Here is a 22,494-nt window from a genome sequence, read left to right as displayed (position 1 = left end):
AGTTATTTGGATTCCCATTTCCTTTCTAATGGAAAACGTTGTAGAATTGAATGGAAAAGTTCTAAGTTGGTGACAAAATCTCTCGAGAAAAGGAGGGAACAGTGCCCCGTGTGAGGCTCAAACTCACAACCTTCAGATTACGAGACTGACGCACTACCTACTGCGCTAACGAAGCAAGTTGCACCTGCAGATCTGCAGAAGTTTATTGTGCATAGCAGAAAACTTATTTTTTTCATAATGTCACTGAGACGTTAGCGCATCTTTTCCCATATGGTCTAGCGGTTAGGATTCCTGGTTCTCACCCAGGTGGCCCGGGTTCGACTCCCGGTATGGGAATGCACCTTTATCTTAGCTACTGCCACCATTCAAAGACTGACGCGTGTTTTTCAATCAAAAATGTTTCTGGTAGATTTTCACTTTGCAACAAAAATACTTAACATTGGCGATGCATTATGACTTTTGCAAAAGATTTCCTTTTGTTTCATAGCTTAAGCCTTTTTCAACTACACAGTTTTACACAAAAGTGTCAAGGGACTCAACAAGCCATGTGTCCTGTCAGTCATTAGGTCTCCCATGTTCTTTCTAATCGGAAACAGTTTAGAACTGAATTGGAAAGTTCAGAGTTAGTGACAAAATCTCTTGAGAAAAGGAGGATGGCACTTGTGAGCAAAAAACTCATGATCTTCAAATTATTCAACTGACGTGCCAAAAACCTTGACCATGTAGCGTGTTTTAGCTCTTGTAATGTTTATGTTTTGTATTCAAAGCAAAACACTCTTTTTTTTTTTTTTTTTTTTTTACACCTGTCTTGCTGTTTACTGTACTGCTTACACCATGTGGAGAAAGACTTAGTTAGTATTCCTGGTTGACTGGTTCAATTCCTGCTATGGGAGAGACTTTTTTTTGGGACTAGTGTCCACATTCCAAAGCCGACACGTGCCTTGCAGACAGAATCAGTTTAGGTTGGAACTGCTCTTTGCTGCCAAAAATGCAGACCACCAGATTTTTTGGATATTTATTTGCACAAAAGCTTATTTGATGTCATATCTCAAACCATTCATATCTCTCACTTTTAATTCCTGGGTGTTAAGGGACTCAACAAGCCTTTATCCCTGTCTGTCATTGGAGCTCCCCTTCCATCAATTGGTGATGTTTTGTTACTGAATGGAAAAGAGCTGTGACTCTCTAGCCAAGATAGTGGCAAAATCAGTTACGGAAACAAGGTACCAGTGCCCCATGTGAGAATCGAACTCACGACTTTCAGATTACGAGACTGATGCGCTACCTGCTGCGCTAACGAGGCAAGATGCATGTAATAATCTGCGGAAGTTGCTTGTGCAAAGCAGTACACCTCTTTTTTTTCATATTGTAAGTGAGCTGGCAGTAAATCTTCTCCCGTATGGACTAGCGCTTAGGATTCCTGGTTTTCACCCAGGTGGCCTGGGTTCGACTCCCGGTATGGAAACACATCCTTTTCTACACCGTTGCCAACATTCAAAGACTGACGTGTGTTTTTAAAACAAACGTATTTCAGGTAGGATTTGTTTTTTTCAGGCAAAAATGCTGAACGCCCGCGTTTTGGCACTTCATTCTGACCCTTCACGCAAGATTCAATTTGGATTCGTAGCTCAACTCATTCTCAACCACCCCTTTTTACACCAAAGTGTCAAGAGACTCAACAACTCATGGGTCCTGTAAGTTATTTGGATTCCCATTTCCTTTCTAATGGAAAACGTTGTAGAATTGAATGGAAAAGTTCTAAGTTGGTGACAAAATCTCTCGAGAAAAGGAGGGAACAGTGCCCCGTGTGAGGCTCAAACTCACAACCTTCAGATTACGAGACTGACGCACTACCTACTGCGCTAACGAAGCAAGTTGCACCTGCAGATCTGCAGAAGTTTATTGTGCATAGCAGAAAACTTATTTTTTTCATAATGTCACTGAGACGTTAGCGCATCTTTTCCCATATGGTCTAGCGGTTAGGATTCCTGGTTCTCACCCAGGTGGCCCGGGTTCGACTCCCGGTATGGGAATGCACCTTTATCTTAGCTACTGCCACCATTCAAAGACTGACGCGTGTTTTTCAATCAAAAATGTTTCTGGTAGATTTTCACTTTGCAACAAAAATACTTAACATTGGCGATGCATTATGACTTTTGCAAAAGATTTCCTTTTGTTTCATAGCTTAAGCCTTTTTCAACTACACAGTTTTACACAAAAGTGTCAAGGGACTCAACAAGCCATGTGTCCTGTCAGTCATTAGGTCTCCCATGTTCTTTCTAATCGGAAACAGTTTAGAACTGAATTGGAAAGTTCAGAGTTAGTGACAAAATCTCTTGAGAAAAGGAGGATGGCACTTGTGAGCAAAAAACTCATGATCTTCAAATTATTCAACTGACGTGCCAAAAACCTTGACCATGTAGCGTGTTTTAGCTCTTGTAATGTTTATGTTTTGTATTCAAAGCAAAACACTCTTTTTTTTTTTTTTTTTTTTTTACACCTGTCTTGCTGTTTACTGTACTGCTTACACCATGTGGAGAAAGACTTAGTTAGTATTCCTGGTTGACTGGTTCAATTCCTGCTATGGGAGAGACTTTTTTTTGGGACTAGTGTCCACATTCCAAAGCCGACACGTGCCTTGCAGACAGAATCAGTTTAGGTTGGAACTGCTCTTTGCTGCCAAAAATGCAGACCACCAGATTTTTTGGATATTTATTTGCACAAAAGCTTATTTGATGTCATATCTCAAACCATTCATATCTCTCACTTTTAATTCCTGGGTGTTAAGGGACTCAACAAGCCTTTATCCCTGTCTGTCATTGGAGCTCCCCTTCCATCAATTGGTGATGTTTTGTTACTGAATGGAAAAGAGCTGTGACTCTCTAGCCAAGATAGTGGCAAAATCAGTTACGGAAACAAGGTACCAGTGCCCCATGTGAGAATCGAACTCACGACTTTCAGATTACGAGACTGATGCGCTACCTGCTGCGCTAACGAGGCAAGATGCATGTAATAATCTGCGGAAGTTGCTTGTGCAAAGCAGTACACCTCTTTTTTTTCATATTGTAAGTGAGCTGGCAGTAAATCTTCTCCCGTATGGACTAGCGCTTAGGATTCCTGGTTTTCACCCAGGTGGCCTGGGTTCGACTCCCGGTATGGAAACACATCCTTTTCTACACCGTTGCCAACATTCAAAGACTGACGTGTGTTTTTAAAACAAACGTATTTCAGGTAGGATTTGTTTTTTTCAGGCAAAAATGCTGAACGCCCGCGTTTTGGCACTTCATTCTGACCCTTCACGCAAGATTCAATTTGGATTCGTAGCTCAACTCATTCTCAACCACCCCTTTTTACACCAAAGTGTCAAGAGACTCAACAACTCATGGGTCCTGTAAGTTATTTGGATTCCCATTTCCTTTCTAATGGAAAACGTTGTAGAATTGAATGGAAAAGTTCTAAGTTGGTGACAAAATCTCTCGAGAAAAGGAGGGAACAGTGCCCCGTGTGAGGCTCAAACTCACAACCTTCAGATTACGAGACTGACGCACTACCTACTGCGCTAACGAAGCAAGTTGCACCTGCAGATCTGCAGAAGTTTATTGTGCATAGCAGAAAACTTATTTTTTTCATAATGTCACTGAGACGTTAGCGCATCTTTTCCCATATGGTCTAGCGGTTAGGATTCCTGGTTCTCACCCAGGTGGCCCGGGTTCGACTCCCGGTATGGGAATGCACCTTTATCTTAGCTACTGCCACCATTCAAAGACTGACGCGTGTTTTTCAATCAAAAATGTTTCTGGTAGATTTTCACTTTGCAACAAAAATACTTAACATTGGCGATGCATTATGACTTTTGCAAAAGATTTCCTTTTGTTTCATAGCTTAAGCCTTTTTCAACTACACAGTTTTACACAAAAGTGTCAAGGGACTCAACAAGCCATGTGTCCTGTCAGTCATTAGGTCTCCCATGTTCTTTCTAATCGGAAACAGTTTAGAACTGAATTGGAAAGTTCAGAGTTAGTGACAAAATCTCTTGAGAAAAGGAGGATGGCACTTGTCAGCAAAAAACTCATGATCTTCAAATTATTCAACTGACGTGCCAAAAACCTTGACCATGTAGCGTGTTTTAGCTCTTGTAATGTTTATGTTTTGTATTCAAAGCAAAACACTCTTTTTTTTTTTTTTTTTTTTATACCTGTCTTGCTGTTTACTGTACTGCTTAAACCATGTGGAGAAAGACTTAGTTAGTATTCCTGGTTGACTGGTTCAATTCCTGCTATGGGAGAGACTTTTTTTTGGGACTAGTGTCCACATTCCAAAGCCGACACGTGCCTTGCAGACAGAATCAGTTTAGGTTGGAACTGCTCTTTGCAGCCAAAAATGCAGACCACCAGATTTTTTGGATATTTATTTGCACAAAAGCTTATTTGATGTCATATCTCAAACCATTCATATCTCTCACTTTTAATTCCTGGGTGTTAAGGGACTCAACAAGCCTTTATCCCTGTCTGTCATTGGAGCTCCCCTTCCATCAATTGGTGATGTTTTGTTACTGAATGGAAAAGAGCTGTGACTCTCTAGCCAAGATAGTGGCAAAATCAGTTACGGAAACAAGGTACCAGTGCCCCATGTGAGAATCGAACTCACGACCTTCAGATTACGAGACTGACGCGCTACCTGCTGCGCTAACGAGGCAAGATGCATGTAATAATCTGCGGAAGTTGCTTGTGCAAAGCAGTACACCTCTTTTTTTTCATATTGTAAGTGAGCTGGCAGTAAATCTTCTCCCGTATGGACTAGCGCTTAGGATTCCTGGTTTTCACCCAGGTGGCCTGGGTTCGACTCCCGGTATGGAAACACATCCTTTTCTACACCGTTGCCAGCATTCAAAGACTGACGTGTGTTTTTAAAACAAACGTATTTCAGGTAGGATTTGTTTTTTTCAGGCAAAAATGCTGAACGCCCGCGTTTTGGCACTTCATTCTGACCCTTCACGCAAAATTCAATTTGGATTCGTAGCTCAACTCATTCTCAACCACCCCTTTTTACACCAAAGTGTCAAGAGACTCAACAACTCATGGGTCCTGTAAGTTATTTGGATTCCCATTTCCTTTCTAATGGAAAATGTAGAATTGAATGGAAAAGTTCTAAGTTGGTGACAAAATCTCTCGAGAAAAGGAGGGAACAGTGCCCCGTGTGAGGCTCAAACTCACAACCTTCAGATTACGAGACTGACGCACTACCTACTGCGCTAACGAAGCAAGTTGCACCTGCAGATCTGCAGAAGTTTATTGTGCATAGCAGAAAACTTATTTTTTTCATAATGTCACTGAGACGTTAGCGCATCTTTTCCCATATGGTCTAGCGGTTAGGATTCCTGGTTCTCACCCAGGTGGCCCGGGTTCGACTCCCGGTATGGGAATGCACCTTTATCTTAGCTACTGCCACCATTCAAAGACTGACGCGTGTTTTTCAATCAAAAATGTTTCTGGTAGATTTTCACTTTGCAACAAAAATACTTAACATTGGCGATGCATTATGACTTTTGCAAAAGATTTCCTTTTGTTTCATAGCTTAAGCCTTTTTCAACTACACAGTTTTACACAAAAGTGTCAAGGGACTCAACAAGCCATGTGTCCTGTCAGTCATTAGGTCTCCCATGTTCTTTCTAATCGGAAACAGTTTAGAACTGAATTGGAAAGTTCAGAGTTAGTGACAAAATCTCTTGAGAAAAGGAGGATGGCACTTGTGAGCAAAAAACTCATGATCTTCAAATTATTCAACTGACGTGCCAAAAACCTTGACCATGTAGCGTGTTTTAGCTCTTGTAATGTTTATGTTTTGTATTCAAAGCAAAACACTCTTTTTTTTTTTTTTTTTTTTACACCTGTCTTGCTGTTTACTGTACTGCTTACACCATGTGGAGAAAGACTTAGTTAGTATTCCTGGTTGACTGGTTCAATTCCTGCTATGGGAGAGACTTTTTTTTGGGACTAGTGTCCACATTCCAAAGCCGACACGTGCCTTGCAGACAGAATCAGTTTAGGTTGGAACTGCTCTTTGCAGCCAAAAATGCAGACCACCAGATTTTTTGGATATTTATTTGCACAAAAGCTTATTTGATGTCATATCTCAAACCATTCATATCTCTCACTTTTAATTCCTGGGTGTTAAGGGACTCAACAAGCCTTTATCCCTGTCTGTCATTGGAGCTCCCCTTCCATCAATTGGTGATGTTTTGTTACTGAATGGAAAAGAGCTGTGACTCTCTAGCCAAGATAGTGGCAAAATCAGTTACGGAAACAAGGTACCAGTGCCCCATGTGAGAATCGAACTCACGACTTTCAGATTACGAGACTGATGCGCTACCTGCTGCGCTAACGAGGCAAGATGCATGTAATAATCTGCGGAAGTTGCTTGTGCAAAGCAGTACACCTCTTTTTTTTCATATTGTAAGTGAGCTGGCAGTAAATCTTCTCCCGTATGGACTAGCGCTTAGGATTCCTGGTTTTCACCCAGGTGGCCTGGGTTCGACTCCCGGTATGGAAACACATCCTTTTCTACACCGTTGCCAACATTCAAAGACTGACGTGTGTTTTTAAAACAAACGTATTTCAGGTAGGATTTGTTTTTTTCAGGCAAAAATGCTGAACGCCCGCGTTTTGGCACTTCATTCTGACCCTTCACGCAAGATTCAATTTGGATTCGTAGCTCAACTCATTCTCAACCACCCCTTTTTACACCAAAGTGTCAAGAGACTCAACAACTCATGGGTCCTGTAAGTTATTTGGATTCCCATTTCCTTTCTAATGGAAAACGTTGTAGAATTGAATGGAAAAGTTATAAGTTGGTGACAAAATCTCTCGAGAAAAGGAGGGAACAGTGCCCCGTGTGAGGCTCAAACTCACAACCTTCAGATTACGAGACTGACGCACTACCTACTGCGCTAACGAAGCAAGTTGCACCTGCAGATCTGCAGAAGTTTATTGTGCATAGCAGAAAACTTATTTTTTTCATAATGTCACTGAGACGTTAGCGCATCTTTTCCCATATGGTCTAGCGGTTAGGATTCCTGGTTCTCACCCAGGTGGCCCGGGTTCGACTCCCGGTATGGGAATGCACCTTTATCTTAGCTACTGCCACCATTCAAAGACTGACGCGTGTTTTTCAATCAAAAATGTTTCTGGTAGATTTTCACTTTGCAACAAAAACACTTAACATTGGCGATGCATTATGACTTTTGCAAAAGATTTCCTTTTGTTTCATAGCTTAAGCCTTTTTCAACTACACAGTTTTACACAAAAGTGTCAAGGGACTCAACAAGCCATGTGTCCTGTCAGTCATTAGGTCTCCCATGTTCTTTCTAATCGGAAACAGTTTAGAACTGAATTGGAAAGTTCAGAGTTAGTGACAAAATCTCTTGAGAAAAGGAGGATGGCACTTGTGAGCAAAAAACTCATGATCTTCAAATTATTCAACTGACGTGCCAAAAACCTTGACCATGTAGCGTGTTTTAGCTCTTGTAATGTTTATGTTTTGTATTCAAAGCAAAACACTCTTTTTTTTTTTTTTTTTTTTTACACCTGTCTTGCTGTTTACTGTACTGCTTACACCATGTGGAGAAAGACTTAGTTAGTATTCCTGGTTGACTGGTTCAATTCCTGCTATGGGAGAGACTTTTTTTTGGGACTAGTGTCCACATTCCAAAGCCGACACGTGCCTTGCAGACAGAATCAGTTTAGGTTGGAACTGCTCTTTGCAGCCAAAAATGCAGACCACCAGATTTTTTGGATATTTATTTGCACAAAAGCTTATTTGATGTCATATCTCAAACCATTCATATCTCTCACTTTTAATTCCTGGGTGTTAAGGGACTCAACAAGCCTTTATCCCTGTCTGTCATTGGAGCTCCCCTTCCATCAATTGGTGATGTTTTGTTACTGAATGGAAAAGAGCTGTGACTCTCTAGCCAAGATAGTGGCAAAATCAGTTACGGAAACAAGGTACCAGTGCCCCATGTGAGAATCGAACTCACGACCTTCAGATTACGAGACTGACGCGCTACCTGCTGCGCTAACGAGGCAAGATGCATGTAATAATCTGCGGAAGTTGCTTGTGCAAAGCAGTACACCTCTTTTTTTTCATATTGTAAGTGAGCTGGCAGTAAATCTTCTCCCGTATGGACTAGCGCTTAGGATTCCTGGTTTTCACCCAGGTGGCCTGGGTTCGACTCCCGGTATGGAAACACATCCTTTTCTACACCGTTGCCAACATTCAAAGACTGACGTGTGTTTTTAAAACAAACGTATTTCAGGTAGGATTTGTTTTTTTCAGGCAAAAATGCTGAACGCCCGCGTTTTGGCACTTCATTCTGACCCTTCACGCAAAATTCAATTTGGATTCGTAGCTCAACTCATTCTCAACCACCCCTTTTTACACCAAAGTGTCAAGAGACTCAACAACTCATGGGTCCTGTAAGTTATTTGGATTCCCATTTCCTTTCTAATGGAAAATGTAGAATTGAATGGAAAAGTTCTAAGTTGGTGACAAAATCTCTCGAGAAAAGGAGGGAACAGTGCCCCGTGTGAGGCTCAAACTCACAACCTTCAGATTACGAGACTGACGCACTACCTACTGCGCTAACGAAGCAAGTTGCACCTGCAGATCTGCAGAAGTTTATTGTGCATAGCAGAAAACTTATTTTTTTCATAATGTCACTGAGACGTTAGCGCATCTTTTCCCATATGGTCTAGCGGTTAGGATTCCTGGTTCTCACCCAGGTGGCCCGGGTTCGACTCCCGGTATGGGAATGCACCTTTATCTTAGCTACTGCCACCATTCAAAGACTGACGCGTGTTTTTCAATCAAAAATGTTTCTGGTAGATTTTCACTTTGCAACAAAAATACTTAACATTGGCGATGCATTATGACTTTTGCAAAAGATTTCCTTTTGTTTCATAGCTTAAGTCTTTTTCAACTACACAGTTTTACACAAAAGTGTCAAGGGACTCAACAAGCCATGTGTCCTGTCAGTCATTAGGTCTCCCATGTTCTTTCTAATCGGAAACAGTTTAGAACTGAATTGGAAAGTTCAGAGTTAGTGACAAAATCTCTTGAGAAAAGGAGGATGGCACTTGTGAGCAAAAAACTCATGATCTTCAAATTATTCAACTGACGTGCCAAAAACCTTGACCATGTAGCGTGTTTTAGCTCTTGTAATGTTTATGTTTTGTATTCAAAGCAAAACACTCTTTTTTTTTTTTTTTTTTTTTACACCTGTCTTGCTGTTTACTGTACTGCTTACACCATGTGGAGAAAGACTTAGTTAGTATTCCTGGTTGACTGGTTCAATTCCTGCTATGGGAGAGACTTTTTTTTGGGACTAGTGTCCACATTCCAAAGCCGACACGTGCCTTGCAGACAGAATCAGTTTAGGTTGGAACTGCTCTTTGCAGCCAAAAATGCAGACCACCAGATTTTTTGGATATTTATTTGCACAAAAGCTTATTTGATGTCATATCTCAAACCATTCATATCTCTCACTTTTAATTCCTGGGTGTTAAGGGACTCAACAAGCCTTTATCCCTGTCTGTCATTGGAGCTCCCCTTCCATCAATTGGTGATGTTTTGTTACTGAATGGAAAAGAGCTGTGACTCTCTAGCCAAGATAGTGGCAAAATCAGTTACGGAAACAAGGTACCAGTGCCCCATGTGAGAATCGAACTCACGACCTTCAGATTACGAGACTGACGCGCTACCTGCTGCGCTAACGAGGCAAGATGCATGTAATAATCTGCGGAAGTTGCTTGTGCAAAGCAGTACACCTCTTTTTTTTCATATTGTAAGTGAGCTGGCAGTAAATCTTCTCCCGTATGGACTAGCGCTTAGGATTCCTGGTTTTCACCCAGGTGGCCTGGGTTCGACTCCCGGTATGGAAACACATCCTTTTCTACACCGTTGCCAACATTCAAAGACTGACGTGTGTTTTTAAAACAAACGTATTTCAGGTAGGATTTGTTTTTTTCAGGCAAAAATGCTGAACGCCTGCGTTTTGGCACTTCATTCTGACCCTTCACGCAAGATTCAATTTGGATTCGTAGCTCAACTCATTCTCAACCACCCCTTTTTACACCAAAGTGTCAAGAGACTCAACAACTCATGGGTCCTGTAAGTTATTTGGATTCCCATTTCCTTTCTAATGGAAAACGTTGTAGAATTGAATGGAAAAGTTCTAAGTTGGTGACAAAATCTCTCGAGAAAAGGAGGGAACAGTGCCCCGTGTGAGGCTCAAACTCACAACCTTCAGATTACGAGACTGACGCACTACCTACTGCGCTAACGAAGCAAGTTGCACCTGCAGATCTGCAGAAGTTTATTGTGCATAGCAGAAAACTTATTTTTTTCATAATGTCACTGAGACGTTAGCGCATCTTTTCCCATATGGTCTAGCGGTTAGGATTCCTGGTTCTCACCCAGGTGGCCCGGGTTCGACTCCCGGTATGGGAATGCACCTTTATCTTAGCTACTGCCACCATTCAAAGACTGACGCGTGTTTTTCAATCAAAAATGTTTCTGGTAGATTTTCACTTTGCAACAAAAATACTTAACATTGGCGATGCATTATGACTTTTGCAAAAGATTTCCTTTTGTTTCATAGCTTAAGCCTTTTTCAACTACACAGTTTTACACAAAAGTGTCAAGGGACTCAACAAGCCATGTGTCTTGTCAGTCATTAGGGCTCCCATGTTCTTTCTAATCGGAAACAGTTTAGAACTGAATTGGAAAGTTCAGAGTTAGTGACAAAATCTCTTGAGAAAAGGAGGATGGCACTTGTGAGCAAAAAACTCATGATCTTCAAATTATTCAACTGACGTGCCAAAAACCTTGACCATGTAGCGTGTTTTAGCTCTTGTAATGTTTATGTTTTGTATTCAAAGCAAAACACTCTTTTTTTTTTTTTTTTTTTTTACACCTGTCTTGCTGTTTACTGTACTGCTTACACCATGTGGAGAAAGACTTAGTTAGTATTCCTGGTTGACTGGTTCAATTCCTGCTATGGGAGAGACTTTTTTTTGGGACTAGTGTCCACATTCCAAAGCCGACACGTGCCTTGCAGACAGAATCAGTTTAGGTTGGAACTGCTCTTTGCAGCCAAAAATGCAGACCACCAGATTTTTTGGATATTTATTTGCACAAAAGCTTATTTGATGTCATATCTCAAACCATTCATATCTCTCACTTTTAATTCCTGGGTGTTAAGGGACTCAACAAGCCTTTATCCCTGTCTGTCATTGGAGCTCCCCTTCCATCAATTGGTGATGTTTTGTTACTGAATGGAAAAGAGCTGTGACTCTCTAGCCAAGATAGTGGCAAAATCAGTTACGGAAACAAGGTACCAGTGCCCCATGTGAGAATCGAACTCACGACCTTCAGATTACGAGACTGACGCGCTACCTGCTGCGCTAACGAGGCAAGATGCATGTAATAATCTGCGGAAGTTGCTTGTGCAAAGCAGTACACCTCTTTTTTTTCATATTGTAAGTGAGCTGGCAGTACATCTTCTCCCGTATGGTCTAGCGCTTAGGATTCCTGGTTTTCACCCAGGTGGCCTGGGTTCGACTCCCGGTATGGAAACACATCCTTTTCTACACCGTTGCCAACATTCAAAGACTGACGTGTGTTTTTAAAACAAACGTATTTCAGGTAGGATTTGTTTTTTTCAGGCAAAAATGCTGAACGCCCGCGTTTTGGCACTTCATTCTGACCCTTCACGCAAGATTCAATTTGGATTCGTAGCTCAACTCATTCTCAACCACCCCTTTTTACACCAAAGTGTCAAGAGACTCAACAACTCATGGGTCCTGTAAGTTATTTGGATTCCCATTTCCTTTCTAATGGAAAACGTTGTAGAATTGAATGGAAAAGTTATAAGTTGGTGACAAAATCTCTCGAGAAAAGGAGGGAACAGTGCCCCGTGTGAGGCTCAAACTCACAACCTTCAGATTACGAGACTGACGCACTACCTACTGCGCTAACGAAGCAAGTTGCACCTGCAGATCTGCAGAAGTTTATTGTGCATAGCAGAAAACTTATTTTTTTCATAATGTCACTGAGACGTTAGCGCATCTTTTCCCATATGGTCTAGCGGTTAGGATTCCTGGTTCTCACCCAGGTGGCCCGGGTTCGACTCCCGGTATGGGAATGCACCTTTATCTTAGCTACTGCCACCATTCAAAGACTGACGCGTGTTTTTCAATCAAAAATGTTTCTGGTAGATTTTCACTTTGCAACAAAAATACTTAACATTGGCGATGCATTATGACTTTTGCAAAAGATTTCCTTTTGTTTCATAGCTTAAGCCTTTTTCAACTACACAGTTTTACACAAAAGTGTCAAGGGACTCAACAAGCCATGTGTCCTGTCAGTCATTAGGGCTCCCATGTTCTTTCTAATCGGAAACAGTTTAGAACTGAATTGGAAAGTTCAGAGTTAGTGACAAAATCTCTTGAGAAAAGGAGGATGGCACTTGTGAGCAAAAAACTCATGATCTTCAAATTATTCAACTGACGTGCCAAAAACCTTGACCATGTAGCGTGTTTTAGCTCTTGTAATGTTTATGTTTTGTATTCAAAGCAAAACACTCTTTTTTTTTTTTTTTTTTTTTACACCTGTCTTGCTGTTTACTGTACTGCTTACACCATGTGGAGAAAGACTTAGTTAGTATTCCTGGTTGACTGGTTCAATTCCTGCTATGGGAGAGACTTTTTTTTGGGACTAGTGTCCACATTCCAAAGCCGACACGTGCCTTGCAGACAGAATCAGTTTAGGTTGGAACTGCTCTTTGCAGCCAAAAATGCAGACCACCAGATTTTTTGGATATTTATTTGCACAAAAGCTTATTTGATGTCATATCTCAAACCATTCATATCTCTCACTTTTAATTCCTGGGTGTTAAGGGACTCAACAAGCCTTTATCCCTGTCTGTCATTGGAGCTCCCCTTCCATCAATTGGTGATGTTTTGTTACTGAATGGAAAAGAGCTGTGACTCTCTAGCCAAGATAGTGGCAAAATCAGTTACGGAAACAAGGTACCAGTGCCCCATGTGAGAATCGAACTCACGACCTTCAGATTACGAGACTGACGCGCTACCTGCTGCGCTAACGAGGCAAGATGCATGTAATAATCTGCGGAAGTTGCTTGTGCAAAGCAGTACACCTCTTTTTTTTCATATTGTAAGTGAGCTGGCAGTAAATCTTCTCCCGTATGGACTAGCGCTTAGGATTCCTGGTTTTCACCCAGGTGGCCTGGGTTCGACTCCCGGTATGGAAACACATCCTTTTCTACACCGTTGCCAACATTCAAAGACTGACGTGTGTTTTTAAAACAAACGTATTTCAGGTAGGATTTGTTTTTTTCAGGCAAAAATGCTGAACGCCTGCGTTTTGGCACTTCATTCTGACCCTTCACGCAAGATTCAATTTGGATTCGTAGCTCAACTCATTCTCAACCACCCCTTTTTACACCAAAGTGTCAAGAGACTCAACAACTCATGGGTCCTGTAAGTTATTTGGATTCCCATTTCCTTTCTAATGGAAAACGTTGTAGAATTGAATGGAAAAGTTCTAAGTTGGTGACAAAATCTCTCGAGAAAAGGAGGGAACAGTGCCCCGTGTGAGGCTCAAACTCACAACCTTCAGATTACGAGACTGACGCACTACCTACTGCGCTAACGAAGCAAGTTGCACCTGCAGATCTGCAGAAGTTTATTGTGCATAGCAGAAAACTTATTTTTTTCATAATGTCACTGAGACGTTAGCGCATCTTTTCCCATATGGTCTAGCGGTTAGGATTCCTGGTTCTCACCCAGGTGGCCCGGGTTCGACTCCCGGTATGGGAATGCACCTTTATCTTAGCTACTGCCACCATTCAAAGACTGACGCGTGTTTTTCAATCAAAAATGTTTCTGGTAGATTTTCACTTTGCAACAAAAATACTTAACATTGGCGATGCATTATGACTTTTGCAAAAGATTTCCTTTTGTTTCATAGCTTAAGCCTTTTTCAACTACACAGTTTTACACAAAAGTGTCAAGGGACTCAACAAGCCATGTGTCTTGTCAGTCATTAGGGCTCCCATGTTCTTTCTAATCGGAAACAGTTTAGAACTGAATTGGAAAGTTCAGAGTTAGTGACAAAATCTCTTGAGAAAAGGAGGATGGCACTTGTGAGCAAAAAACTCATGATCTTCAAATTATTCAACTGACGTGCCAAAAACCTTGACCATGTAGCGTGTTTTAGCTCTTGTAATGTTTATGTTTTGTATTCAAAGCAAAACACTCTTTTTTTTTTTTTTTTTTTTTACACCTGTCTTGCTGTTTACTGTACTGCTTACACCATGTGGAGAAAGACTTAGTTAGTATTCCTGGTTGACTGGTTCAATTCCTGCTATGGGAGAGACTTTTTTTTGGGACTAGTGTCCACATTCCAAAGCCGACACGTGCCTTGCAGACAGAATCAGTTTAGGTTGGAACTGCTCTTTGCAGCCAAAAATGCAGACCACCAGATTTTTTGGATATTTATTTGCACAAAAGCTTATTTGATGTCATATCTCAAACCATTCATATCTCTCACTTTTAATTCCTGGGTGTTAAGGGACTCAACAAGCCTTTATCCCTGTCTGTCATTGGAGCTCCCCTTCCATCAATTGGTGATGTTTTGTTACTGAATGGAAAAGAGCTGTGACTCTCTAGCCAAGATAGTGGCAAAATCAGTTACGGAAACAAGGTACCAGTGCCCCATGTGAGAATCGAACTCACGACCTTCAGATTACGAGACTGACGCGCTACCTGCTGCGCTAACGAGGCAAGATGCATGTAATAATCTGCGGAAGTTGCTTGTGCAAAGCAGTACACCTCTTTTTTTTCATATTGTAAGTGAGCTGGCAGTACATCTTCTCCCGTATGGTCTAGCGCTTAGGATTCCTGGTTTTCACCCAGGTGGCCTGGGTTCGACTCCCGGTATGGAAACACATCCTTTTCTACACCGTTGCCAACATTCAAAGACTGACGTGTGTTTTTAAAACAAACGTATTTCAGGTAGGATTTGTTTTTTTCAGGCAAAAATGCTGAACGCCCGCGTTTTGGCACTTCATTCTGACCCTTCACGCAAGATTCAATTTGGATTCGTAGCTCAACTCATTCTCAACCACCCCTTTTTACACCAAAGTGTCAAGAGACTCAACAACTCATGGGTCCTGTAAGTTATTTGGATTCCCATTTCCTTTCTAATGGAAAACGTTGTAGAATTGAATGGAAAAGTTATAAGTTGGTGACAAAATCTCTCGAGAAAAGGAGGGAACAGTGCCCCGTGTGAGGCTCAAACTCACAACCTTCAGATTACGAGACTGACGCACTACCTACTGCGCTAACGAAGCAAGTTGCACCTGCAGATCTGCAGAAGTTTATTGTGCATAGCAGAAAACTTATTTTTTTCATAATGTCACTGAGACGTTAGCGCATCTTTTCCCATATGGTCTAGCGGTTAGGATTCCTGGTTCTCACCCAGGTGGCCCGGGTTCGACTCCCGGTATGGGAATGCACCTTTATCTTAGCTACTGCCACCATTCAAAGACTGACGCGTGTTTTTCAATCAAAAATGTTTCTGGTAGATTTTCACTTTGCAACAAAAATACTTAACATTGGCGATGCATTATGACTTTTGCAAAAGATTTCCTTTTGTTTCATAGCTTAAGCCTTTTTCAACTACACAGTTTTACACAAAAGTGTCAAGGGACTCAACAAGCCATGTGTCCTGTCAGTCATTAGGGCTCCCATGTTCTTTCTAATCGGAAACAGTTTAGAACTGAATTGGAAAGTTCAGAGTTAGTGACAAAATCTCTTGAGAAAAGGAGGATGGCACTTGTGAGCAAAAAACTCATGATCTTCAAATTATTCAACTGACGTGCCAAAAACCTTGACCATGTAGCGTGTTTTAGCTCTTGTAATGTTTATGTTTTGTATTCAAAGCAAAACACTCTTTTTTTTTTTTTTTTTTTTTACACCTGTCTTGCTGTTTACTGTACTGCTTACACCATGTGGAGAAAGACTTAGTTAGTATTCCTGGTTGACTGGTTCAATTCCTGCTATGGGAGAGACTTTTTTTTGGGACTAGTGTCCACATTCCAAAGCCGACACGTGCCTTGCAGACAGAATCAGTTTAGGTTGGAACTGCTCTTTGCAGCCAAAAATGCAGACCACCACATTTTTTGGATATTTATTTGCACAAAAGCTTATTTGATGTCATATCTCAAACCATTCATATCTCTCACTTTTAATTCCTGGGTGTTAAGGGACTCAACAAGCCTTTATCCCTGTCTGTCATTGGAGCTCCCCTTCCATCAATTGGTGATGTTTTGTTACTGAATGGAAAAGAGCTGTGACTCTCTAGCCAAGATAGTGGCAAAATCAGTTACGGAAACAAGGTACCAGTGCCCCATGTGAGAATCGAACTCACGACCTTCAGATTACGAGACTGACGCGCTACCTGCTGCGCTAACGAGGCAAGATGCATGTAATAATCTGCGGAAGTTGCTTGTGCAAAGCAGTACACCTCTTTTTTTTCATATTGTAAGTGAGCTGGCAGTACATCTTCTCCCGTATGGTCTAGCGCTTAGGATTCCTGGTTTTCACCCAGGTGGCCTGGGTTCGACTCCCGGTATGGAAACACATCCTTTTCTACACCGTTGCCAACATTCAAAGACTGACGTGTGTTTTTAAAACAAACGTATTTCAGGTAGGATTTGTTTTTTTCAGGCAAAAATGCTGAACGCCCGCGTTTTGGCACTTCATTCTGACCCTTCACGCAAGATTCAATTTGGATTCGTAGCTCAACTCATTCTCAACCACCCCTTTTTACACCAAAGTGTCAAGAGACTCAACAACTCATGGGTCCTGTAAGTTATTTGGATTCCCATTTCCTTTCTAATGGAAAACGTTGTAGAATTGAATGGAAAAGTTCTAAGTTGGTGACAAAATCTCTCGAGAAAAGGAGGGAACAGTGCCCCGTGTGAGGCTCAAACTCACAACCTTCAGATTACGAGACTGACGCACTACCTACTGCGCTAACGAAGCAAGTTGCACCTGCAGATCTGCAGAAGTTTATTGTGCATAGCAGAAAACTTATTTTTTTCATAATGTCACTGAGACGTTAGCGCATCTTTTCCCATATGGTCTAGCGGTTAGGATTCCTGGTTCTCACCCAGGTGGCCCGGGTTCGACTCCCGGTATGGGAATGCACCTTTATCTTAGCTACTGCCACCATTTAAAGACTGACGCGTGTTTTTCAATCAAAAATGTTTCTGGTAGATTTTCACTTTGCAACAAAAATACTTAACATTGGCGATGCATTATGACTTTTGCAAAAGATTTCCTTTTGTTTCATAGCTTAAGCCTTTTTCAACTACACAGTTTTACACAAAAGTGTCAAGGGACTCAACAAGCCATGTGTCCTGTCAGTCATTAGGGCTCCCATGTTCTTTCTAATCGGAAACAGTTTAGAACTGAATTGGAAAGTTCAGAGTTAGTGACAAAATCTCTTGAGAAAAGGAGGATGGCACTTGTGAGCAAAAAACTCGTGATCTTCAAATTATTCAACTGACGTGCCAAAAACCTTGACCATGTAGCGTGTTTTAGCTCTTGTAATGTTTATGTTTTGTATTCAAAGCAAAACACTCTTTTTTTTTTTTTTTTTTTTTACACCTGTCTTGCTGTTTACTGTACTGCTTACACCATGTGGAGAAAGACTTAGTTAGTATTCCTGGTTGACTGGTTCAATTCCTGCTATGGGAGAGACTTTTTTTTGGGACTAGTGTCCACATTCCAAAGCCGACACGTGCCTTGCAGACAGAATCAGTTTAGGTTGGAACTGCTCTTTGCAGCCAAAAATGCAGACCACCAGATTTTTTGGATATTTATTTGCACAAAAGCTTATTTGATGTCATATCTCAAACCATTCATATCTCTCACTTTTAATTCCTGGGTGTTAAGGGACTCAACAAGCCTTTATCCCTGTCTGTCATTGGAGCTCCCCTTCCATCAATTGGTGATGTTTTGTTACTGAATGGAAAAGAGCTGTGACTCTCTAGCCAAGATAGTGGCAAAATCAGTTACGGAAACAAGGTACCAGTGCCCCATGTGAGAATCGAACTCACGACCTTCAGATTACGAGACTGACGCGCTACCTGCTGCGCTAACGAGGCAAGATGCATGTAATAATCTGCGGAAGTTGCTTGTGCAAAGCAGTACACCTCTTTTTTTTCATATTGTAAGTGAGCTGGCAGTACATCTTCTCCCGTATGGTCTAGCGCTTAGGATTCCTGGTTTTCACCCAGGTGGCCTGGGTTCGACTCCCGGTATGGAAACACATCCTTTTCTACACCGTTGCCAACATTCAAAGACTGACGTGTGTTTTTAAAACAAACGTATTTCAGGTAGGATTTGTTTTTTTCAGGCAAAAATGCTGAACGCCCGCGTTTTGGCACTTCATTCTGACCCTTCACGCAAGATTCAATTTGGATTCGTAGCTCAACTCATTCTCAACCACCCCTTTTTACACCAAAGTGTCAAGAGACTCAACAACTCATGGGTCCTGTAAGTTATTTGGATTCCCATTTCCTTTCTAATGGAAAACGTTGTAGAATTGAATGGAAAAGTTATAAGTTGGTGACAAAATCTCTCGAGAAAAGGAGGGAACAGTGCCCCGTGTGAGGCTCAAACTCACAACCTTCAGATTACGAGACTGACGCACTACCTACTGCGCTAACGAAGCAAGTTGCACCTGCAGATCTGCAGAAGTTTATTGTGCATAGCAGAAAACTTATTTTTTTCATAATGTCACTGAGACGTTAGCGCATCTTTTCCCATATGGTCTAGCGGTTAGGATTCCTGGTTCTCACCCAGGTGGCCCGGGTTCGACTCCCGGTATGGGAATGCACCTTTATCTTAGCTACTGCCACCATTCAAAGACTGACGCGTGTTTTTCAATCAAAAATGTTTCTGGTAGATTTTCACTTTGCAACAAAAATACTTAACATTGGCGATGCATTATGACTTTTGCAAAAGATTTCCTTTTGTTTCATAGCTTAAGCCTTTTTCAACTACACAGTTTTACACAAAAGTGTCAAGGGACTCAACAAGCCATGTGTCCTGTCAGTCATTAGGGCTCCCATGTTCTTTCTAATCGGAAACAGTTTAGAACTGAATTGGAAAGTTCAGAGTTAGTGACAAAATCTCTTGAGAAAAGGAGGATGGCACTTGTGAGCAAAAAACTCATGATCTTCAAATTATTCAACTGACGTGCCAAAAACCTTGACCATGTAGCGTGTTTTAGCTCTTGTAATGTTTATGTTTTGTATTCAAAGCAAAACACTCTTTTTTTTTTTTTTTTTTTTTACACCTGTCTTGCTGTTTACTGTACTGCTTACACCATGTGGAGAAAGACTTAGTTAGTATTCCTGGTTGACTGGTTCAATTCCTGCTATGGGAGAGACTTTTTTTTGGGACTAGTGTCCACATTCCAAAGCCGACACGTGCCTTGCAGACAGAATCAGTTTAGGTTGGAACTGCTCTTTGCAGCCAAAAATGCAGACCACCACATTTTTTGGATATTTATTTGCACAAAAGCTTATTTGATGTCATATCTCAAACCATTCATATCTCTCACTTTTAATTCCTGGGTGTTAAGGGACTCAACAAGCCTTTATCCCTGTCTGTCATTGGAGCTCCCCTTCCATCAATTGGTGATGTTTTGTTACTGAATGGAAAAGAGCTGTGACTCTCTAGCCAAGATAGTGGCAAAATCAGTTACGGAAACAAGGTACCAGTGCCCCATGTGAGAATCGAACTCACGACCTTCAGATTACGAGACTGACGCGCTACCTGCTGCGCTAACGAGGCAAGATGCATGTAATAATCTGCGGAAGTTGCTTGTGCAAAGCAGTACACCTCTTTTTTTTCATATTGTAAGTGAGCTGGCAGTACATCTTCTCCCGTATGGTCTAGCGCTTAGGATTCCTGGTTTTCACCCAGGTGGCCTGGGTTCGACTCCCGGTATGGAAACACATCCTTTTCTACACCGTTGCCAACATTCAAAGACTGACGTGTGTTTTTAAAACAAACGTATTTCAGGTAGGATTTGTTTTTTTCAGGCAAAAATGCTGAACGCCCGCGTTTTGGCACTTCATTCTGACCCTTCACGCAAGATTCAATTTGGATTCGTAGCTCAACTCATTCTCAACCACCCCTTTTTACACCAAAGTGTCAAGAGACTCAACAACTCATGGGTCCTGTAAGTTATTTGGATTCCCATTTCCTTTCTAATGGAAAACGTTGTAGAATTGAATGGAAAAGTTCTAAGTTGGTGACAAAATCTCTCGAGAAAAGGAGGGAACAGTGCCCCGTGTGAGGCTCAAACTCACAACCTTCAGATTACGAGACTGACGCACTACCTACTGCGCTAACGAAGCAAGTTGCACCTGCAGATCTGCAGAAGTTTATTGTGCATAGCAGAAAACTTATTTTTTTCATAATGTCACTGAGACGTTAGCGCATCTTTTCCCATATGGTCTAGCGGTTAGGATTCCTGGTTCTCACCCAGGTGGCCCGGGTTCGACTCCCGGTATGGGAATGCACCTTTATCTTAGCTACTGCCACCATTTAAAGACTGACGCGTGTTTTTCAATCAAAAATGTTTCTGGTAGATTTTCACTTTGCAACAAAAATACTTAACATTGGCGATGCATTATGACTTTTGCAAAAGATTTCCTTTTGTTTCATAGCTTAAGCCTTTTTCAACTACACAGTTTTACACAAAAGTGTCAAGGGACTCAACAAGCCATGTGTCCTGTCAGTCATTAGGGCTCCCATGTTCTTTCTAATCGGAAACAGTTTAGAACTGAATTGGAAAGTTCAGAGTTAGTGACAAAATCTCTTGAGAAAAGGAGGATGGCACTTGTGAGCAAAAAACTCGTGATCTTCAAATTATTCAACTGACGTGCCAAAAACCTTGACCATGTAGCGTGTTTTAGCTCTTGTAATGTTTATGTTTTGTATTCAAAGCAAAACACTCTTTTTTTTTTTTTTTTTTTTTACACCTGTCTTGCTGTTTACTGTACTGCTTACACCATGTGGAGAAAGACTTAGTTAGTATTCCTGGTTGACTGGTTCAATTCCTGCTATGGGAGAGACTTTTTTTTGGGACTAGTGTCCACATTCCAAAGCCGACACGTGCCTTGCAGACAGAATCAGTTTAGGTTGGAACTGCTCTTTGCAGCCAAAAATGCAGACCACCAGATTTTTTGGATATTTATTTGCACAAAAGCTTATTTGATGTCATATCTCAAACCATTCATATCTCTCACTTTTAATTCCTGGGTGTTAAGGGACTCAACAAGCCTTTATCCCTGTCTGTCATTGGAGCTCCCCTTCCATCAATTGGTGATGTTTTGTTACTGAATGGAAAAGAGCTGTGACTCTCTAGCCAAGATAGTGGCAAAATCAGTTACGGAAACAAGGTACCAGTGCCCCATGTGAGAATCGAACTCACGACCTTCAGATTACGAGACTGACGCGCTACCTGCTGCGCTAACGAGGCAAGATGCATGTAATAATCTGCGGAAGTTGCTTGTGCAAAGCAGTACACCTCTTTTTTTTCATATTGTAAGTGAGCTGGCAGTACATCTTCTCCCGTATGGTCTAGCGCTTAGGATTCCTGGTTTTCACCCAGGTGGCCTGGGTTCGACTCCCGGTATGGAAACACATCCTTTTCTACACCGTTGCCAACATTCAAAGACTGACGTGTGTTTTTAAAACAAACGTATTTCAGGTAGGATTTGTTTTTTTCAGGCAAAAATGCTGAACGCCCGCGTTTTGGCACTTCATTCTGACCCTTCACGCAAGATTCAATTTGGATTCGTAGCTCAACTCATTCTCAACCACCCCTTTTTACACCAAAGTGTCAAGAGACTCAACAACTCATGGGTCCTGTAAGTTATTTGGATTCCCATTTCCTTTCTAATGGAAAACGTTGTAGAATTGAATGGAAAAGTTATAAGTTGGTGACAAAATCTCTCGAGAAAAGGAGGGAACAGTGCCCCGTGTGAGGCTCAAACTCACAACCTTCAGATTACGAGACTGACGCACTACCTACTGCGCTAACGAAGCAAGTTGCACCTGCAGATCTGCAGAAGTTTATTGTGCATAGCAGAAAACTTATTTTTTTCATAATGTCACTGAGACGTTAGCGCATCTTTTCCCATATGGTCTAGCGGTTAGGATTCCTGGTTCTCACCCAGGTGGCCCGGGTTCGACTCCCGGTATGGGAATGCACCTTTATCTTAGCTACTGCCACCATTCAAAGACTGACGCGTGTTTTTCAATCAAAAATGTTTCTGGTAGATTTTCACTTTGCAACAAAAATACTTAACATTGGCGATGCATT

General features: G+C 41.5%; 24 non-coding genes across 24 annotated transcripts; 14 read left to right on the top strand and 10 right to left on the bottom strand.

Moving 5' to 3' along the window:
* Positions 1-264: 264 nt before the first annotated feature.
* TRNAE-CUC (transfer RNA glutamic acid (anticodon CUC)) lies at positions 265-336 on the top strand. The gene has a single exon. It is a non-coding gene; the product is annotated as a tRNA-Glu (tRNA).
* Positions 337-1,961: 1,625 nt separating this feature from the next.
* Positions 1,962-2,033, top strand: TRNAE-CUC (transfer RNA glutamic acid (anticodon CUC)). Its single transcript has one exon. It is a non-coding gene; the product is annotated as a tRNA-Glu (tRNA).
* Positions 2,034-3,658: 1,625 nt separating this feature from the next.
* On the top strand, positions 3,659-3,730 carry TRNAE-CUC (transfer RNA glutamic acid (anticodon CUC)). Its single transcript has one exon. It is a non-coding gene; the product is annotated as a tRNA-Glu (tRNA).
* An 892-nt stretch (positions 3,731-4,622) lies between these two features.
* TRNAT-CGU (transfer RNA threonine (anticodon CGU)) lies at positions 4,623-4,695 on the bottom strand. The gene has a single exon. It is a non-coding gene; the product is annotated as a tRNA-Thr (tRNA).
* Positions 4,696-5,350: 655 nt separating this feature from the next.
* TRNAE-CUC (transfer RNA glutamic acid (anticodon CUC)) lies at positions 5,351-5,422 on the top strand. The gene has a single exon. It is a non-coding gene; the product is annotated as a tRNA-Glu (tRNA).
* A 1,623-nt stretch (positions 5,423-7,045) lies between these two features.
* TRNAE-CUC (transfer RNA glutamic acid (anticodon CUC)) lies at positions 7,046-7,117 on the top strand. Its single transcript has one exon. It is a non-coding gene; the product is annotated as a tRNA-Glu (tRNA).
* Positions 7,118-8,010: 893 nt separating this feature from the next.
* TRNAT-CGU (transfer RNA threonine (anticodon CGU)) lies at positions 8,011-8,083 on the bottom strand. The gene has a single exon. It is a non-coding gene; the product is annotated as a tRNA-Thr (tRNA).
* Positions 8,084-8,738: 655 nt separating this feature from the next.
* Positions 8,739-8,810, top strand: TRNAE-CUC (transfer RNA glutamic acid (anticodon CUC)). The gene has a single exon. It is a non-coding gene; the product is annotated as a tRNA-Glu (tRNA).
* An 893-nt stretch (positions 8,811-9,703) lies between these two features.
* On the bottom strand, positions 9,704-9,776 carry TRNAT-CGU (transfer RNA threonine (anticodon CGU)). The gene has a single exon. It is a non-coding gene; the product is annotated as a tRNA-Thr (tRNA).
* Positions 9,777-10,434: 658 nt separating this feature from the next.
* On the top strand, positions 10,435-10,506 carry TRNAE-CUC (transfer RNA glutamic acid (anticodon CUC)). The gene has a single exon. It is a non-coding gene; the product is annotated as a tRNA-Glu (tRNA).
* An 893-nt stretch (positions 10,507-11,399) lies between these two features.
* On the bottom strand, positions 11,400-11,472 carry TRNAT-CGU (transfer RNA threonine (anticodon CGU)). Its single transcript has one exon. It is a non-coding gene; the product is annotated as a tRNA-Thr (tRNA).
* A 658-nt stretch (positions 11,473-12,130) lies between these two features.
* Positions 12,131-12,202, top strand: TRNAE-CUC (transfer RNA glutamic acid (anticodon CUC)). The gene has a single exon. It is a non-coding gene; the product is annotated as a tRNA-Glu (tRNA).
* An 893-nt stretch (positions 12,203-13,095) lies between these two features.
* TRNAT-CGU (transfer RNA threonine (anticodon CGU)) lies at positions 13,096-13,168 on the bottom strand. The gene has a single exon. It is a non-coding gene; the product is annotated as a tRNA-Thr (tRNA).
* Positions 13,169-13,826: 658 nt separating this feature from the next.
* Positions 13,827-13,898, top strand: TRNAE-CUC (transfer RNA glutamic acid (anticodon CUC)). The gene has a single exon. It is a non-coding gene; the product is annotated as a tRNA-Glu (tRNA).
* Positions 13,899-14,791: 893 nt separating this feature from the next.
* Positions 14,792-14,864, bottom strand: TRNAT-CGU (transfer RNA threonine (anticodon CGU)). Its single transcript has one exon. It is a non-coding gene; the product is annotated as a tRNA-Thr (tRNA).
* Positions 14,865-15,522: 658 nt separating this feature from the next.
* Positions 15,523-15,594, top strand: TRNAE-CUC (transfer RNA glutamic acid (anticodon CUC)). Its single transcript has one exon. It is a non-coding gene; the product is annotated as a tRNA-Glu (tRNA).
* Positions 15,595-16,487: 893 nt separating this feature from the next.
* Positions 16,488-16,560, bottom strand: TRNAT-CGU (transfer RNA threonine (anticodon CGU)). The gene has a single exon. It is a non-coding gene; the product is annotated as a tRNA-Thr (tRNA).
* Positions 16,561-17,218: 658 nt separating this feature from the next.
* Positions 17,219-17,290, top strand: TRNAE-CUC (transfer RNA glutamic acid (anticodon CUC)). Its single transcript has one exon. It is a non-coding gene; the product is annotated as a tRNA-Glu (tRNA).
* An 893-nt stretch (positions 17,291-18,183) lies between these two features.
* On the bottom strand, positions 18,184-18,256 carry TRNAT-CGU (transfer RNA threonine (anticodon CGU)). Its single transcript has one exon. It is a non-coding gene; the product is annotated as a tRNA-Thr (tRNA).
* Positions 18,257-18,914: 658 nt separating this feature from the next.
* TRNAE-CUC (transfer RNA glutamic acid (anticodon CUC)) lies at positions 18,915-18,986 on the top strand. The gene has a single exon. It is a non-coding gene; the product is annotated as a tRNA-Glu (tRNA).
* Positions 18,987-19,879: 893 nt separating this feature from the next.
* TRNAT-CGU (transfer RNA threonine (anticodon CGU)) lies at positions 19,880-19,952 on the bottom strand. The gene has a single exon. It is a non-coding gene; the product is annotated as a tRNA-Thr (tRNA).
* Positions 19,953-20,610: 658 nt separating this feature from the next.
* TRNAE-CUC (transfer RNA glutamic acid (anticodon CUC)) lies at positions 20,611-20,682 on the top strand. Its single transcript has one exon. It is a non-coding gene; the product is annotated as a tRNA-Glu (tRNA).
* An 893-nt stretch (positions 20,683-21,575) lies between these two features.
* Positions 21,576-21,648, bottom strand: TRNAT-CGU (transfer RNA threonine (anticodon CGU)). Its single transcript has one exon. It is a non-coding gene; the product is annotated as a tRNA-Thr (tRNA).
* A 658-nt stretch (positions 21,649-22,306) lies between these two features.
* Positions 22,307-22,378, top strand: TRNAE-CUC (transfer RNA glutamic acid (anticodon CUC)). Its single transcript has one exon. It is a non-coding gene; the product is annotated as a tRNA-Glu (tRNA).
* The last annotated feature ends 116 nt before the right edge of the window (positions 22,379-22,494 follow it).

The sequence above is a fragment of the Phyllobates terribilis genome, unplaced genomic scaffold (genome assembly GCF_046119375.1).
Source record: "Phyllobates terribilis strain yellow unplaced genomic scaffold, ASM4611937v1 Scaffold_971__1_contigs__length_502685, whole genome shotgun sequence".
In the NCBI taxonomy this organism is placed as follows: domain Eukaryota; kingdom Metazoa; phylum Chordata; class Amphibia; order Anura; family Dendrobatidae; genus Phyllobates; species Phyllobates terribilis.
The sequence above is the reverse complement of the archived record's forward strand: the minus strand, read 5'-3'. Positions and strand labels throughout refer to the sequence as shown.